This window comes from Bombus vosnesenskii, unplaced genomic scaffold (assembly GCF_011952255.1).
Source record: "Bombus vosnesenskii isolate JDL3184/JDL3185 unplaced genomic scaffold, Bvos_JDL3184-5_v1.1 scf7180000013305, whole genome shotgun sequence".
Taxonomy (NCBI): Eukaryota; Metazoa; Arthropoda; class Insecta; order Hymenoptera; family Apidae; genus Bombus; species Bombus vosnesenskii.
Window position 1 is genome coordinate 82026 of NW_022882954.1, and position 16205 is coordinate 98230.

Sequence of the window (16205 nt, forward strand, 5' to 3'; positions counted from 1 at the left end):
ATTCAATTCCTCAACAGGGAATTGCCCGATTTCTCAATGAATACGCGTATTACTCGAACACGCATACGCATCATAGATCTGATTTTCTCAGCTTGCATCTTTGTCTCACGCAGTGGATCACTGGCAAGTCAGTCGATTACCACGTTCGCTCCGTCTCGCAAGTATTGGCACACGTACGTAAACTTAAGTAAACGTTCAAAGTTGTTAGAAAATTATGACGACGTTTCGAAGCGTTTCGAAGCTATTCCGTATTTATCTTATTTTCAAGCGAATCGTATTTTCCTATCATATTTACAAAGTTCTCGAGTATCGAACGAAACTATGTAAAGTGAAATCTCAGTTTACGCGAATTCAGCCTAGTTGTAACAGTTTCATAATAACTTGTAACCGTTGCAAACAATGACCTTGCTAGTTTTCATTTAACGTTAAATATATTAACGATAAATATCGTATTTGTTTCGTTTTATCGATGTCTAAAATCAAAAAGATCTGCTAATGACGTTACATAATACACTATGAAAATTACATACAATATATCGATTCGAGTCGACGACTCGTGTCAGATTACACGACGAAGATCGGTCAAAGGTGGAGAGCGTCGGCGAAGAAAGGAAAAGAAAGAAGGATCGGAGACAGCTTCCGCGACAGGTTGTAGGAACGGTGCATTGGTTAGAATAAAGACCGCGGACCATTGTTAAATGTAATAATATAACGGGGTTACGGTCCCAAAGGTTACACGGTCTCTCGTGACGTTGTCTTGGCAGGGAGAATAGGGGGACAGAGGTAGAACGGGTGCAGCCGGACGAAAGAGGAGACGAGATCGGGAGGCCGATCTTCTTATTTTGGTCCGATTATGGAGATCCGTTAAAGCGAGAAGCGCGAATAGCAGGTACAAACGAATTTCTTGCAATTTATGCTGTAGACGTGGCGATAGACGTGGTCTGCTACCGCGAATCCGTTTATCCGCCATCGCCATTTATCACCGTTTATAACCATTTGCCTGTGACAGATGCCGAGAGACTGGGCGAATTAGGCTAATTCCGGCACCTCGTTTTTCAACATGGATAATGTATCAGCTTGGATATCTATATACAACATATAAAACATCCATACTTTCCTAAACGAAAATGATTCTCTGCTTAGATTTCATTTCCTTAATCCTATCAACAAATCAAATATCAACTCCCTTGTACAATATTTTATGCATATATACTAATATCATGGAATAGTATCGAACGTGATAATCGTTAGTTCGGTGGTAAATTTCTGCATCAAACTGTCTTTTCTAGGGCGTGTAATTATCCTAACGCGATATTTCTATAAATAATTGATCGTGTCTGATTATGTATTCGACAAAGTATCGATCAGTCTGATCGGATAACAAGAGACATACCATTGATCGTATTCGGTCGAAATGGAAAGAAGAAGAAGAAGAAGAAGAAGAAGAAGAAGAAGAAGAAGATCGGTTGAGAGAAGGAACCGATCCGAAGGAAGAGCGATTGATTAAGAAAGGCGAGAAACAGACGAGATACGAGGAGTTAGAGGCTAAACGGCTAAACGACGTTAAGACGGCGCGGTAGAAGAAAGGGATCGTGGCATCACGAATCCAATCGCGGCCTACGTAGCCAGTCAGGCCAATGACCTAGATTTTTCGGGCCCGTTGGGCCAGGCAGGGCTTTTTACCAAAGATCGCTGGGTCAGGTTATAACGAGCGTACACCTTTTCTAGGAGACTGGTTCCTGGACTCCCGTAGCGCGGCAACGTAAGAAGGTGTTTGACGCTGCAACAAATCGAAGAATCCGAATTAACAGGATGCTCGGTGTCGATACTACGTTTTCCACTATCCACACGGTATCGGCGGACTCGGCTGCTGCTCTTAAATAACGATTAACGTTGAAGAACGTTTAACGTTTCTACGATGTTTCGAAACGTCATAATTATAAATATATAAATATATATATATATATATATATATATTTTATTTGCAATTTTGAGGAAGCCTTCTAATGCTTATGCCTAGATTTTATCACAACTGTAATTAAGCAATTGTCATTTGTAATTGTTTGATATTTGTGAAAACGAAAGTGGGTTCGAGGTGACAACTGGTCGCCGAACGTAGGCACGGTCACGGGATAAACGTTTTGCCTGACGAAGGTGTGGATCGGTTGTATCGTTCTCCCTAGAAATCACATAGAATTGTATTTTAGAGATGTCGATATAATGGGACACACGTTGTATTAGGAATCAATCTCCAGACAGAAACTGCCTAGTAACGGCGTTTGGATCTTTCTCGATGTTTCCAAAGAGTATACAACAAACTTTTGACAGAAATTGCCTAGCAACAACGATTGGAACCTTCTCGATGTCTCCAGCGAGCATATAACAAACAAATGCAGTCGTATAGCGAAAAAGATTTTCATCGGATATTCATTCGTGTGATCGCCTTGGAAAGTGATACATCGAGCAATTTACCGAGTGTCTCGGCAATCGTATTTTTGTGTTTAAAATTATTCTACGCATAGTAAAGAGTTATCCCGTTTACCGTGGATTCGTTTGAACCCCGGAACATTGTTAATAGCGTTAATTAAATTCATTATTCGTAAAACCTATCAATCGTTAATCTCATTATTCGTTAAATTTATTATTCGCAAGACATATTATTCGTATCTCTTATTGTTCGTTAAACTTAATATTCTTTAATCTAATTATTAGTTAAACTTGTCGTCTGTTAATCTTATCATTCATTAAACTCAATATTCATAATATTTTGTAAAATCTTGTATATTCGCGTAAATATAATCTCTGTCTCGTAAAACGATGGTTAACTCAAACGAAGAATCGTTACGCGCCTTAAATCCTAATGATAATCCGACATATATATATATATCATTTATATATATATGTTTATATATATATATATATATAATGAATAAATAGACACGTATTTTTGAATATAGGTTTATCAGATGTGAACGATCCATTGCATCGTAGTTGTATCTTATCTTATCCGGAGAGTGCTCCCACCCGCCTTCCAATTCCAGGCAAACATCCGCGTTCCTGGCGAGCGTTTTCACGTTTCCGTTTCGACCGCCAACCTAGTAATTTATAAATTGCCCTTTGTAGCGGTCAACGTTAAGTCGGACAATAGAGGCACGCGGAAGTGGAGGAAGATCGGTATTTTCGGAAGTGGTTGAAGCGTGCAGGAAAGAAGAGTCTCGGAAAACGGATGTGCGGAAGATTGGGCTCGATTATGGGCTCTCGTCGAGAGAAAGAGAGAGAGAGAGAGAGAGAGAGAGAGAGACAATGGACATCCTTCTGTGGTTTGGTGCACGGGTTCTACCGTTGGGTAAAGCGTGACAGACGGTAGCGTGCTGGCAGCGACTGTAGAACGGCATAGGCCGGTCGAAGAAAGTCTTTCACCGTGTACGAGAATACTTGACAGGGGGGAGTACGAGGAGAAGGAGCAGCAGAGGATAGTGGTGGAACAGGGCAAAGAGGAACGACGAGGGAGGAGAACGATGTTATACTACGTTGTTACGTTGGTATACTTGGTCGTCGGTACCAGGCAGCGATGTTCCACTTACACGGCACACTTAGCAACCCGCCTCGGTTCAGGATCCTGAAGAGTGGGTCTATTCCACGGCTCCGACCGCGTCATGTACTACTCGGTCGTGTATACGACGGCTGTTCCGACGTGAAATTCCTGATAGAGCAGCGCCGAGCGTCGACTACTTCCTTAGGAAATGACGGACTCGATGCTAGAAAACTAGGGGAGAATTCACGTGCGAGCGTTTCGATCGATGCTTATCATCTGCGCCGAATTTCCACTTAAACCGCTGACAAATTCAGATTCCAAACGATTAATTATTAGTATGGATAATTGCGTAGCAGTAACGAGGATCGTAACTTTGGCAATGTATGGTGGAAAATTAGAGGAGCTAATGTGCGACAAGTAACAAAAGTTGAGTAAATAAATCTCATGGGTTTGCGAAATTATTTTATCGTTAAGAAAAACAAACTTTTTGTTTGTGTAATTCGTAATATACGTCTTTGTAATACTTTGATTTTCTAATCGCTTGCACAAAAATGACGAGAGCAGGTTCCGAGAGAAATGATTTCGTTATAAACTAAACGTAATCTAACGAACTAGTTCTCACAGGTTGAAGGTTCTAGGGCAACGGAGTGTTTCGATACGTGAAACGCGCCAGATAATTAACATAACAATTGCGTGTCGCGGAATGACGGCAACGCGTTCCTGCTCCAGTGTTTGCCTTTCAGTACTGGCGTCTTTCGAAATAATTTACATACCTACATCGACGTAATAAATATATAGGAAAGTATATCGAAATTAACAATGACTATGCAACAATAGTTGGATAAACTTGCGCGAAAACAGAGAGAAAGAATGAAATTTTCATTCATTGTTGCCTACCTAACCTGTAACGACAGGTACCTGGAATGTATTTGTCTCGAGTGTCAGGCATTCGCAGTCGTAGGAAGGTAGCGAATCGTACGAAATTTGATATAAAGGCTGAGGCTAAACGATCGATTCAAGTGGATCAACGATACCTTTTCTAGCCATTGTAATAGCGACGTGGCCACGATAACATCGCGAATCGTTCGAGCCACGCGATTCGATTCGATTCGGTTCGGCCGATTCGTAATCAGCGACGAGATCGAGGCGGCGCGCCAACGTCCGTGTCTCGAAGATCACGCAGCAACTGGGCCAAGTCGAAATTTCCTCCACTTTTCGAACTTGCGTTCAAATTCGAGCGTTCGCTCGTTTGGTGCGAAGGATAGAAGATCGGTGGCGTCTGCGGGTGTCGTTGTCCTCGCGGTTCTGCGGAGAACACGATCGACGCGATGGCGGCATGAAACAGCAAGATGTTCCGAATTCCCGTTGAGAAATCGAAATTACGTCGAATCCGCTCGTTTCAAGTTCGACACGCTTTCCACCATTTAAAGAAAGTTTCGTCGCGCAAAATTCTGCGTCACTCGCGAAATCCTCGAAATTGCACTTGCAAGCACGGTCGTCGATGTCTCTGGTACTGTTACTGGTACTGGTACTGTACGAGAACGAGGGAGATTGAGGAGGCTGGCGATATAATGGAAGGTAAAGAGTACTTGCTCATTTACTATGCTACTCTATTATGGTAGAGTGCCAGTTTTTATCTTTAAACGACAATTTTATTATTATTTGTTCTTCCAATTACAGAACATATGCAAACGAATAATTGAAACTGCACCGAAGCGTTGTTCGACGAACTGAACTCTCGATTCGCTGGTTCTTCTTTACATGTGCAGTACGTTTACGTTACTTTTACTTTTTGTTATAGTTGGCGTTGTAAACGGCTAAATATCAACGGTAACTTTGTAGAATTAGAACTCTTTCCAAATGAAATTTCTTTTCTCGTAAGACGTTACGTAAGACGTAACATTGGGTGTCGTTGCGCGTGATGTCGATATTTTTCAATTTTTGTCGTAAATTTGACCAAATTTTGAAAAATAATTCCCTCCCAGTAATAATTATTAGTATAAAGCGGTTAGGTAAAATTAAGCACGATGTAGAAACAGAATTTTTCTGTTCTACATCTGCGAAATTTGGATATTTTGGATATTTTGAGGAATAAACATAGTAACTTGTTTCACCAATAGTCGCGATAAATAGACCGCTAATTAGGATTTATCTCGATGCTCTAATTGCGTGCTCTCCACCTGTACAAACACGTCGTTGAGATATTGTTCTCCATCCTAATTACATATACATCTGTTGTTCGTCTACATAAATGTTATAGATATGTACTTGTACAGGTTGTTGGAAAATGGTTTGTCACGAACATCGAAAGGTAGCCGGCGAGTTGATCTTGACATTGAAGAAAGATGGACATTTTCGAATATCGAATATCTTATATCTTTTAACACGTTTGATTGGAACGCGGTTGAGGCTAGAAGAAATACGTAAAACGCGAAGAACTGGATAAAATGTATCGTCTAATGGCGGTGAAAGTTTAAAATCTAAAAATAAATGCGCGATATGTTTGGATGGAAAATAGACAGTTGTCCCGGCGGTTGCTGACGAACCGATTGCGCGGCTGTGGGGCCGCGGGGCAGGAAAAAGAATTTCGTAAATGGACGAATAATTAAAGGCGATTCGAATCATGTGAGTGGTATGGTTCACACAATTACGTGTTCTGAGCTGCTTCTCAATGGACGATGGTGGGTATGCTTTGTAGACAAGAAGACGAGCACCTTACACACGCGTACACACTGTACACGCATAGACCCGCGTCATACTTGCAACTTGTGACTCCGTAATAGGATTCTCCATTCCCGTGGTAAAGTTCCCATCGTCTGGTCTATCGTTCTTCGGTCTTTTCAACGCAACCTCAGCCGGAGATCGTGTCAAAAGATTCGCGACACATTAGGTCGCAGTCCGACGAAAATAAGAAAACAAAACGATTCAAAGAATACGCTTCTCGTTTCGCTTCTTTCTTCGACTCGATTCGCGCTCCATACAATTTCCTTCTCTTTTCTTTTCTTTTCTTTTCTTTTCTTTTCTTTCGCTTCGTAGGGTGGCACGTGTAATTTTATATAAATAAGCGTCAACTATTCGATTCTCTGGATAAAACATCTTATAATCAAATAACTTTGATGTCGTTAGATTTTTACTTACAAGTGATAAGAAAAACATTGGAACGCTAAATACACAGAAGATAAAACCTAAGCTTTAGGTAAGCTTTTTTAAGGCGATTAAAGCAGAAAAAAAAATCTGGTCACCACTGTACGTCTGTATCGGTCTAGATAACGAGCATCTTACTATACCCTGAAGCTTAAATGCGGAACACTTGTCGATCTATCAAAGAAAGCAGAACACAACGAGTAGTACGTAAAGCATAGAAAGCCTTTCACCATTAAGATACTATCGGCAAAATAAGCGTGTATATAGGAGGTGCTAAAGAAGTAAGTTCACAAAGGTGAAGGAAGATATTTTGAAACCAGGCGGCAATTGTTTCCTTGGAAGGAGGTTTGACTTTCCGTGATTATTCTCGACCCACGTGGCAGGCCGTGGCCTGTTAACTTTTAGTCATCGTTTAAAAATCTCGATCGTTAGCGTACGAGTAGCGTCAGTCGGTGATTAAGGGGCCATTAAGCGTTACCTGTCGCCCTGTTGAAGTTTGCGGCAAATAAGCCGCGCTGCCAAATAAAGTTCGCTTTACGCAATGTTAGCTTCGTGTTATCCGTTCAGACTCGGAATGGAAACGAGAAGATATCGCCTGTACCGTTGAAAAAACGAGGAAATTCTACGAAAAGGATTTTTCGAAAGCCATGTACGATTTTCGTGTTGGTTTTTCGATAGAAGCGAGAGAATCCACGAACAGCTAGACCTAGCGATCTTTAACGTGTATCTAAACATATTAGATAAACCGACTAACGAGTTGCACTCGGAAGCTATCTTTAATCGACCCTTATAAAATTATATAAGTTTTATATAAGTAATTGTATAATTATATTTATATATATTTTTTTCCTGCGATCGATAGGTTTACCGAGACGAATCGTTTATTATTTAAGCTGTACAACGTCGATCGTGTATTTGGATAATGAAATTGAAAGACTCGCACAGAGAGTGGAATCATCCGAACGGTAGTATTTAATCGGGTAGAGGAATTTTTGCTCGAATGGAACCGTGTGGATGATACAAGCGAACCTCGGTGTTAATATATTGGCTATTGAGGCTGCTAGTTGGGAATGCTTTTGAAAACGAGGAAGAAATGGCGCAGTAAGACACGGAGAAATACAGTTAAGAATTCGTCGCACGTGGAATCGCTATATCTAGCTGTTCTTGCCCTTATCTGATGCTCCATTTAAATAAGAATTCCTAATTACCATTGTACACTCCCTTCCAGTCACGATTTACGATTTGCCGTCGAACCATGTACACGTGGAATGACAACGATCGTAGCTTGTCATCGGCGTTAAGGGCACCTGCCATCGTTCTTTTTGCTTCGGCACCACTATCTTTCTCCTCTCTCCTATCGGTTCTAGCGGTACCGTCATTACATTAGCATATTTTTAATGCGCGCGCAACTACTAAATTGTAACATATTATATATATTATATATATATATATTATATATATATATATATATGTATAGAAGCCAACAATCAACGATCGATCAACGGATAGATTGAAAACCTTGATTGGTCCGGGCTAACGAGGTAAGTGCTTATGGACTAACGTTACTCGTAATTCAGATTCGATGGTAGTCCTTGCATTTGCTCGGTATCGTAGAACGAAGCCAATATACAAAGTATAAAGTATGGAAAAAAAATCTCCGCGTAAATTTCAGTCATATTCATAAAAGAAGATGGTTATCGGTTAAATTAAATAATTATTACATTATTAAATTAAAGTAAATAATTATCGATTCTCGTAGCTTTCTACGTTATTTCTCTCTAAGCCTGTATAGATACGATAGATGTAAAGATTCCTATTTGGTGCATTTGGAGCATTTTGCATAAAAGTTTCAAGATTAAACATAAATAGAGAATATTTCAATAGAACGAGTGAAACGTAAGATTGTTAAGATCGTTGAATTAAAATTTTAACGAAACTAACGATTTTTAAATATTTACAACATTCCTTCCTCGTTGTTTATAACTTGTAGCTTAAAACCAAGTAATTTTTAGAACGTGTATTTGTTAAGACTTCCTACTTACATACATGTACATTATATGCTCTAAAAGTTTTCGACCTTCTTTTGAAAACACTCTATATATTTCGCTTTCTCCTAGATGTTCTGAAAGACAAGTATCTTGGCAAAAGCGTAATCCTTTGTATACATGTAGAAATAGAAGGAATATCTCGTCGACTCCAATACCATTGAGTACAAATTCGTAAAAAATCTATCTATTTGGAATAATCGATTGACAACGAAGAACGTTCGATTAGACCAACTTTGAAATAAAATATCGAATAAATACCGAAACGTTGTTAAACAAACGTCATTTCCGGCAAAAAGAAAGAAACGGAAGAGATCGATTGTTATCCTATGGCCTTTCAAAGTAACAATCTGGCTGGTGTGGCCGCTGTAACGTCCCGTTCTCACATCTTAATGATCGATCAGACTAATCGTTGTACCGCGTGATTTACGACGTTTGTCGCGAACGCGATATACATCCATACATATACGTAAGTATTTCTTAATATATAATATAATATATAATATATAATATATAATATTTCTTAATATATAATATAATACTTCTTTGCGTATTTTTCTTATAAGAAATGTTGCGATAGATGCGAGGATTGGAATGAAAAAATGGTAATGCACGAAATTCATCAAATTTCATAGAATAATAGACGTCGATTGTAGCCGAGCGACTGTTGATTTTTCACACAGATTTCATTAAAATTGATATTCTTCTGGTATCGTGTATGAATACCAAGTGGCATTTGTTTTCATTGTCTCATATTTTTTTTTTTTTTTTTTTCCAGAATGGATACATTTCGTACTCGTACGTGGTATTAATGATACTTGTATCGCGTTTCCGTAGATTTCACCGTTAGTATCGTTATAATGATTCCGCACAGTAGTTTCTACAGCGACGTACGATCTGTATATCGATCGAATGCGAATCCGAAAGTGTATTCCGTTTCAGTTTGTGCGATATTAGAGAGACGATCGATTGGTTACTGTGTTTTTCGAAGATTTAAACGTGTACGAAAAATGTAAGCTGTTGGTTAGATTTTACCTCAACGATATCGCTATTTTACGTTACGATAACGTAAATTCCAGCGTAATTGTATTTAGACACGCAGCCATAGCTTGAAATGCATTAATGTAGTAATAATGTAATTGTAATTTAACAAGATGTAACATGGAATAAAGTTGCTGATAACTTTCGAAATATAATGTTGCCGTTCGATCGAGCGTAAACCGAAATACCGAATACCGAATATCCATAAATATGTTTTACTTGTCGCGGTTTATTTTGGAAAAATGACATTTGAAAGAGAAAATGGTATTCCACGTTCGACCATTCTCCTCCGTTATTACAGATTATTCGATTTTGCTCGATGAAAGTTTTTCCCATCTTGCGTCGTTTCAGAGCAGTAGCTTGTCCTAGGTACGCGAGACCCACTCTATATTGCAAGGAAGAAGTGCGTTTTTCTTTAATTTTTCAGATCACTGAATGGAATCAAGTGGAAGTAAGTAGACCAGTGTTTACGAACGATACGATACGATACATGGTATGATACGTATTTATCGGTCAGGCCTGAACCGATCCGTCACTTTGGTATACTATGTTTCAGCATATTCGTTTTAAATATTAACGAGATCCGAGTAATAAAATAAAGCAAATGAATTATCAGTAGTATTACCACTACTATGTATATTTGTTTACATGTAATACATTATTTCCTGCGAAATAATCACGGTCTTGGAATCGTTATTAACACGAGTTTCCCAAGAGTATTCACAACGTAAACAATAGAACATCGGGTTCGAAAGTTCGGAATGAATTTTCTTTATTGAAATACTAATATATATCTAATTATTTTAAAAAAGCGTATATATATATATATATATATATATATACATAAATAATTGAATTAACATTTACGAGATACAGCGAGTTTTATATCCGAGTAATTCTATCGACAAAAGGAAATAGTTGACCTACCTATTTCACTATGTTTACCTTGCCTGTATATTACTTGCCTCTTTATAAACAGAGCTCGATATCTAACCAACGATGGCTGGAAAAATGCCCAGAGTAAGGCAGCACGATGATAAAACGTCTGCAGTCTTGTGTTGCGTTTGGATGCAACCAGGTCATTTTGTACTTCTCTGGTGGAAGCACGCACAGATACAGTTTGTTTCGGAAGAAACTCGCCATAACTCGGAAACAAGGTCGAACAGGGCACACGTTTATACGAACTTGTTTTATTGTTTCCGTGTACGGAATTTACCACCGAAGCGGTCGGATCAACCAAAATGTTGGCATATCTACCGTATCTGCTACGAGCGGCACTATCTGTTATTATTTGATACAAAACACAGCGGTGTGGTGGCTCTTCTGTGCGCAATAATATTGTATTTACCTGCTACGTAAATGTAATAACGAGATGTGATATACGTAATATATGTCAATGTAACGTACTTTGAATATTTTACACGTTTTACCTTCAAATATATCATTAGAATTTCCTTACAAATTACAATTCCTTGCAAATATATTAGTGATTTATTAAATCTAATAGATGTTGTACGTCGTTCGTATATTGTCGATACGGATTAACTAAAGCGTCCACATGGTTGCATGTATATCGATGGCAGTGTAGTACGTAGTCGACCGTTTAGTACGAAGAATTTTGTATAGATCGTAATTTCGTTAGAAAATGAAAAATGAGAGTCACCGAAGACCAAAGTGACAGAGCGATTTTGTAATGGGTCGACGCCACTCGTAGATCGTCGCGTCTCTTTCGGGCTTCGTCCGATCGTTTCTCGTCCTCGGTGTTCGCAGGCTGTTCTTGCACGCGGCAAAACAACCTCGAACGCGGCTAATGGGCCGAGCTGACGTCGCGGCTCGCTTAGCGATCAAGTTCGATTTCTCTTGGCATCGTAGCTACCGCGTGTGCAGCACGCGCGGTGAAAACTATATGGGGTGCCGTCGAAAATTGCCGTCGAAAATTGCCGTCGAAAATTGCCGTCGAAAATTGCCGTCGAAAATTCCCGTCGAAAATTCCCATCGAACATTATCGTCGTTCAGTTCGATACGCGAACTAAGAACCACCTTCCCCGAGTTGGTAGCTACTAGCCGACGGTGCGGTGTGACGATGATCGATCTCGATACGATTTCAACTATATTCATCGAACCTGGTCGCCGGTGGTCGCCGGAAACCTTTCTTTCGTTCGCTCGTGACACGATTATCGGATTATCGTCATAATGCCGGATTTTTCATTTTCACGTTGATTAAGATTTGAAAAAGTTGAAAGAAATTTCTTTTTCACGTCTGCCCTGGAGAGGCAAACTGAGATACGTTCGCTCGTGGAGCTCGAAACAAAGCGCAACGTATTAACCGCAACGATCGATGTACGAATTTTAATGTACGAATTTACGGATCTCGCATAAATTCGTATAAATCGCTTTGTTTTTATTACGATTGCCAACCTAACCCCAATCGTTCATTTCCTTTCAATGGATCTCTTAATTAGAGGATCTTAATTAGAGTTGTTTCAGATTCTAACAACGATATTTATATAAATACGTATTACGCAAATTTCGTGTTGCATTAGTTTCTAATTTTCCGAGGAAAAGACGTTTCTCTAACGATAATTTCTCCTACTTTAAAAACGTTTTAGATGTATTCGAAAAAGTCATTTCGCATCGCGCCTGCAAGTATATAACCCGTATTACGCGATCTATTTCAACCGCAGTGAAAGTGCCACACTTTGTAGCACGGTCGTTTTCAAAGATCGTGACTTTGACTAAAATTTACTCGGTTGATCGTTGCTAGCGTAATTATGCTATCGAATGCCACGGGTCAACTGTTCGTTCGCATCGTTATACATGATTTAAAAGTGGGGAAAGTAGCTGTTACTAGAAGGGCGGAGATATATCTTCGATAGAACTCTTCGTCCATATTATTTTATAAATTCTTCGCAAGTGAAACTATGAGTTAGCAGGATATTTAAATAATGTCATCAAATTAAATAAGGCAGCCGTTGAACGAGAAAATTTCTCGTAGTTGGCGTAATGCCGGCGTTAGGTTCGATGTAACCATATCATTGCACGTTTAACTTTATTACTATAATCTGTACGATAACTGTACCGTTGGTACTGTTACTACTATTTCAGTATATCTAGCGCGTCTATTGCCATCGTTATCGAGCCTGCTATTCGAATAATCCACAAAATCAAGGATCACTCGACGTCGACACTTTGTTAACATTGCGTCTTTGTTTGCGCGTTTTGCAATCGCGAATCCTCCAACGATCATCCAACGATCATCCGTTGGTTACGACGAATAAATCCGGCTGATTGAAAACGCGATGTATCGACACGCGCTTACGTAGAGTCGATCGGTTCTTTTGCCAGTGTTGCACCAGGAAGAGAAGGTACACTGTGCTTGGAGCACATCGTAGAAAGCACCGATTGCGTTGGTGGCTCTCTCTCTCTCTCTCTCTCTCTCTCTCTCTCTCTTTCTCTCCCTTTCTCTCCCTCTCTGCCTACTTCAATGTACAGATACGCCAGCACGAAAGCGATCGAATAGCTTGATCGCAAATCAAACGAAACAACAGCTCGGAAGAGATAGCGATTTCAAACCTTTAATATATAATAGGGGTGCATTTAAATTTGTACGTAGACTGTTGGAAAGGGATAATTTAGGAAACAAGATACTGCGCTTCGTAACTACAAAAGCAATCTGGGATTTTCCATTCTTACGATGACGAAGATGATTCGTAAATCTATTTCAAATATCTACAGGAAATGACTGTTCTGGCATTGAAAAAATGAAAAGAGTCAAGTGCGACGCGCTGAAATACTCTGAAATACTCTGGTTTCTAAAACAGAGTTCTACGCGCAACAGCACACAATTCAGTCTACGCTGGTAAATAAAAACAGAATGCTTCGCACGTGCACTCGACAAATTTCTTACCCATCGTCGTTCTCAATATACACCTCTACAACAAATACACCTCTTAACAAATATTTTATTTCACACTTTCGACCGTATATCAACATATAAAATTATCCTCGATCGGTTTCGAAATTTCGTGAAAGTATTCCAACGCTTACCACGGAAGATTTTTATGAATATGATTGTACGCGTTATACGAAACGTTTAGAAGTTTCGTTAGCGTTGCAACGAGACGCGACCATCGTAATTACGGTGATAAAATTAAAAAGTTATTCCGAAAATGTATAGAGAAGTTTATTACGAACATACGCCGAGCGAAACATTAGTATAGAACATAAATAACGGTCTTGAACGTACAACTGATGGTGACAAAGGTGGTCTCGCTAAATATCCTGGTTTATTGATATAACGAATAATTGACTGTTCAAATAGTTTGGCGAATAGCTTGCAAAGTGTATGCTTCCAATAAATATCTTGTAACTTCTATATATATGTTTGTGCGCGTGCGCGTATATCTTCAGATGCGTTTCGAAACTAATATAATCGCGAGAGACTGTCCTATCTCGTTATAACGCTAACGAGATTTCCAAGTGTTTCGCAGAATATCCGTCATACGTACGTAAAAAGTTTGTAGGGACGCTGGAATACTTTTCCGAGCCATTGTAATCTTTACCTGTGACAAGCTAACCGCTTTATGCAATATTTACCGTACGTATTCGGCGCCGAAGAAAAGAAAAGAAGAGAAAAAACTACATATTTAAGGAGCATAAATAACAACAATTCTGCTGGCGCACGTGTGCCGTGTGCATTGGAGTTCGCGAGAGAGCACCGCGTGTGCGCGTGTAAGTCTATGGAAGTATGAAACGGAGCTCGAGTGGAGCGCGCCGTGCCGCTGCGTCGTTCTCTGCTTCTCTCGTGCTCGTCGTGCTCCTCGTGCTCGTCGTGCTCCTCGTGCTCCTCGTGCTCCTCGTGCTAGTGGGACCTTGTTTCATGACCCACATAAAGCAAGGCCGTTAACACTACTCGCGGCTCGTGCGCGTATGGGTGCGGGCCCCAACCAGCTACTCGCCGCTCTATGGGACCCCACGGACCCCCTCCATCGTTTGTCAGGGGGCCTGACGTGCCCCTCCGATATACGCTACCTGCATATATGTAGTACCTGCATGTATCTGTATGTAACGTCGTGTTACCATACCATACATCACGCGTACGTATGAGTGTAAGATGAACCGGAGAACACGAACATGTTGGTATGGGTGAAACGAGTGGACCTGTATGCCGAAATCTGTGTGCAACGAGACAGTTCGAAAGTCTATGTAAAGGTTAGTCGTTCAAATCGTAGCTCGTAGATAGTTATAGGATGCTAGATTTCCTATAGGTCGTGCGCTGATTTACCTATACTTACGTAGACTGGAATCTACGTTAATCGAGTAGTCGTTGTTAGAAGAAGAATGGAAAAGTTTTGTTATGAATTATCTCGACGCTGCGACCGCGTATACGGATCTATGTATAGAGTATAAGATGTCTGCTAATCGAATTTAGCGTTTTGAGTTACTCGAAGATCGCTTGAAATCAACGCTCTCTAAATATTAAATACAGTCGACGAAATCGCTGTAAGTGACCGGGGAAGGGTCGTTGATCTAATAAATATTGTTATAACAACGATTAATCGTGGACGATCGATTTCCGGATATGTCTGTTGCGTGTAAGAAATATTCGTTTGTTGGAAGCGAGGAGAAAAACAGTGAGAAAAACAGTGTCGTTGTTACGTTTAAGGGAAATTAAAAGAACGAAGGATACGTAAATGGAAAGTTAAGCGGGGAAAAGGGACAGATCCTGGGTTCTGTTCGTGCATTTATGTAGGATTTGTAGCGTGCACGCTGAATGCACATCCGTATACAAGTGTGCGCGCGGCTCGATAAGTTAGTAGGTCGCATGGACGAGAGACGTAGGTGTGCGTGAGCAGCGCAAACCAACGCGCTATCGTATCCATGGAGAACTGTGACTCGAAACGAGACTCGACGAGGTATGTACCTTGATCTTGACTGGATGCAAGCACCGTTTCGCTGTCGTCGCACGTTCGATATCGAATTGCCCCTATTTGCTTTCGCATTGTTCGCATTGCTGCCGCATATTTAAACCGACTTTATACTAGTGCTACTGGTACTAGTAGACTGTAAATGGGAAAAGTTGAACAAGTTTTAGGTGTTTGCAAATTTTCCGTGAAACGTGTTCGTGCGATATACGGGAGGAAATATCGCACGAACACGTTTCGTATATGTCATTTATTTGGCTGTATGTATATGGAAAGAAACGTAGATTTGTACATTTTGATTAAAGAAGCTGTTAATGTAACGCGGCTCGTTAGTTCGGCATGCAGTAACGTAAAATACAGTTATACGATATAAATGGATACGGCGTAAATGAAAATTTAATTTATCTTTCCTTTGTACGTATTCCTATATTGTTACTCGATATTTAGACATTTCAATGCACGTGTTTTCTATCGTATTCGTAGCGATCGTATATTCCGCGATATACGTTGTATTTA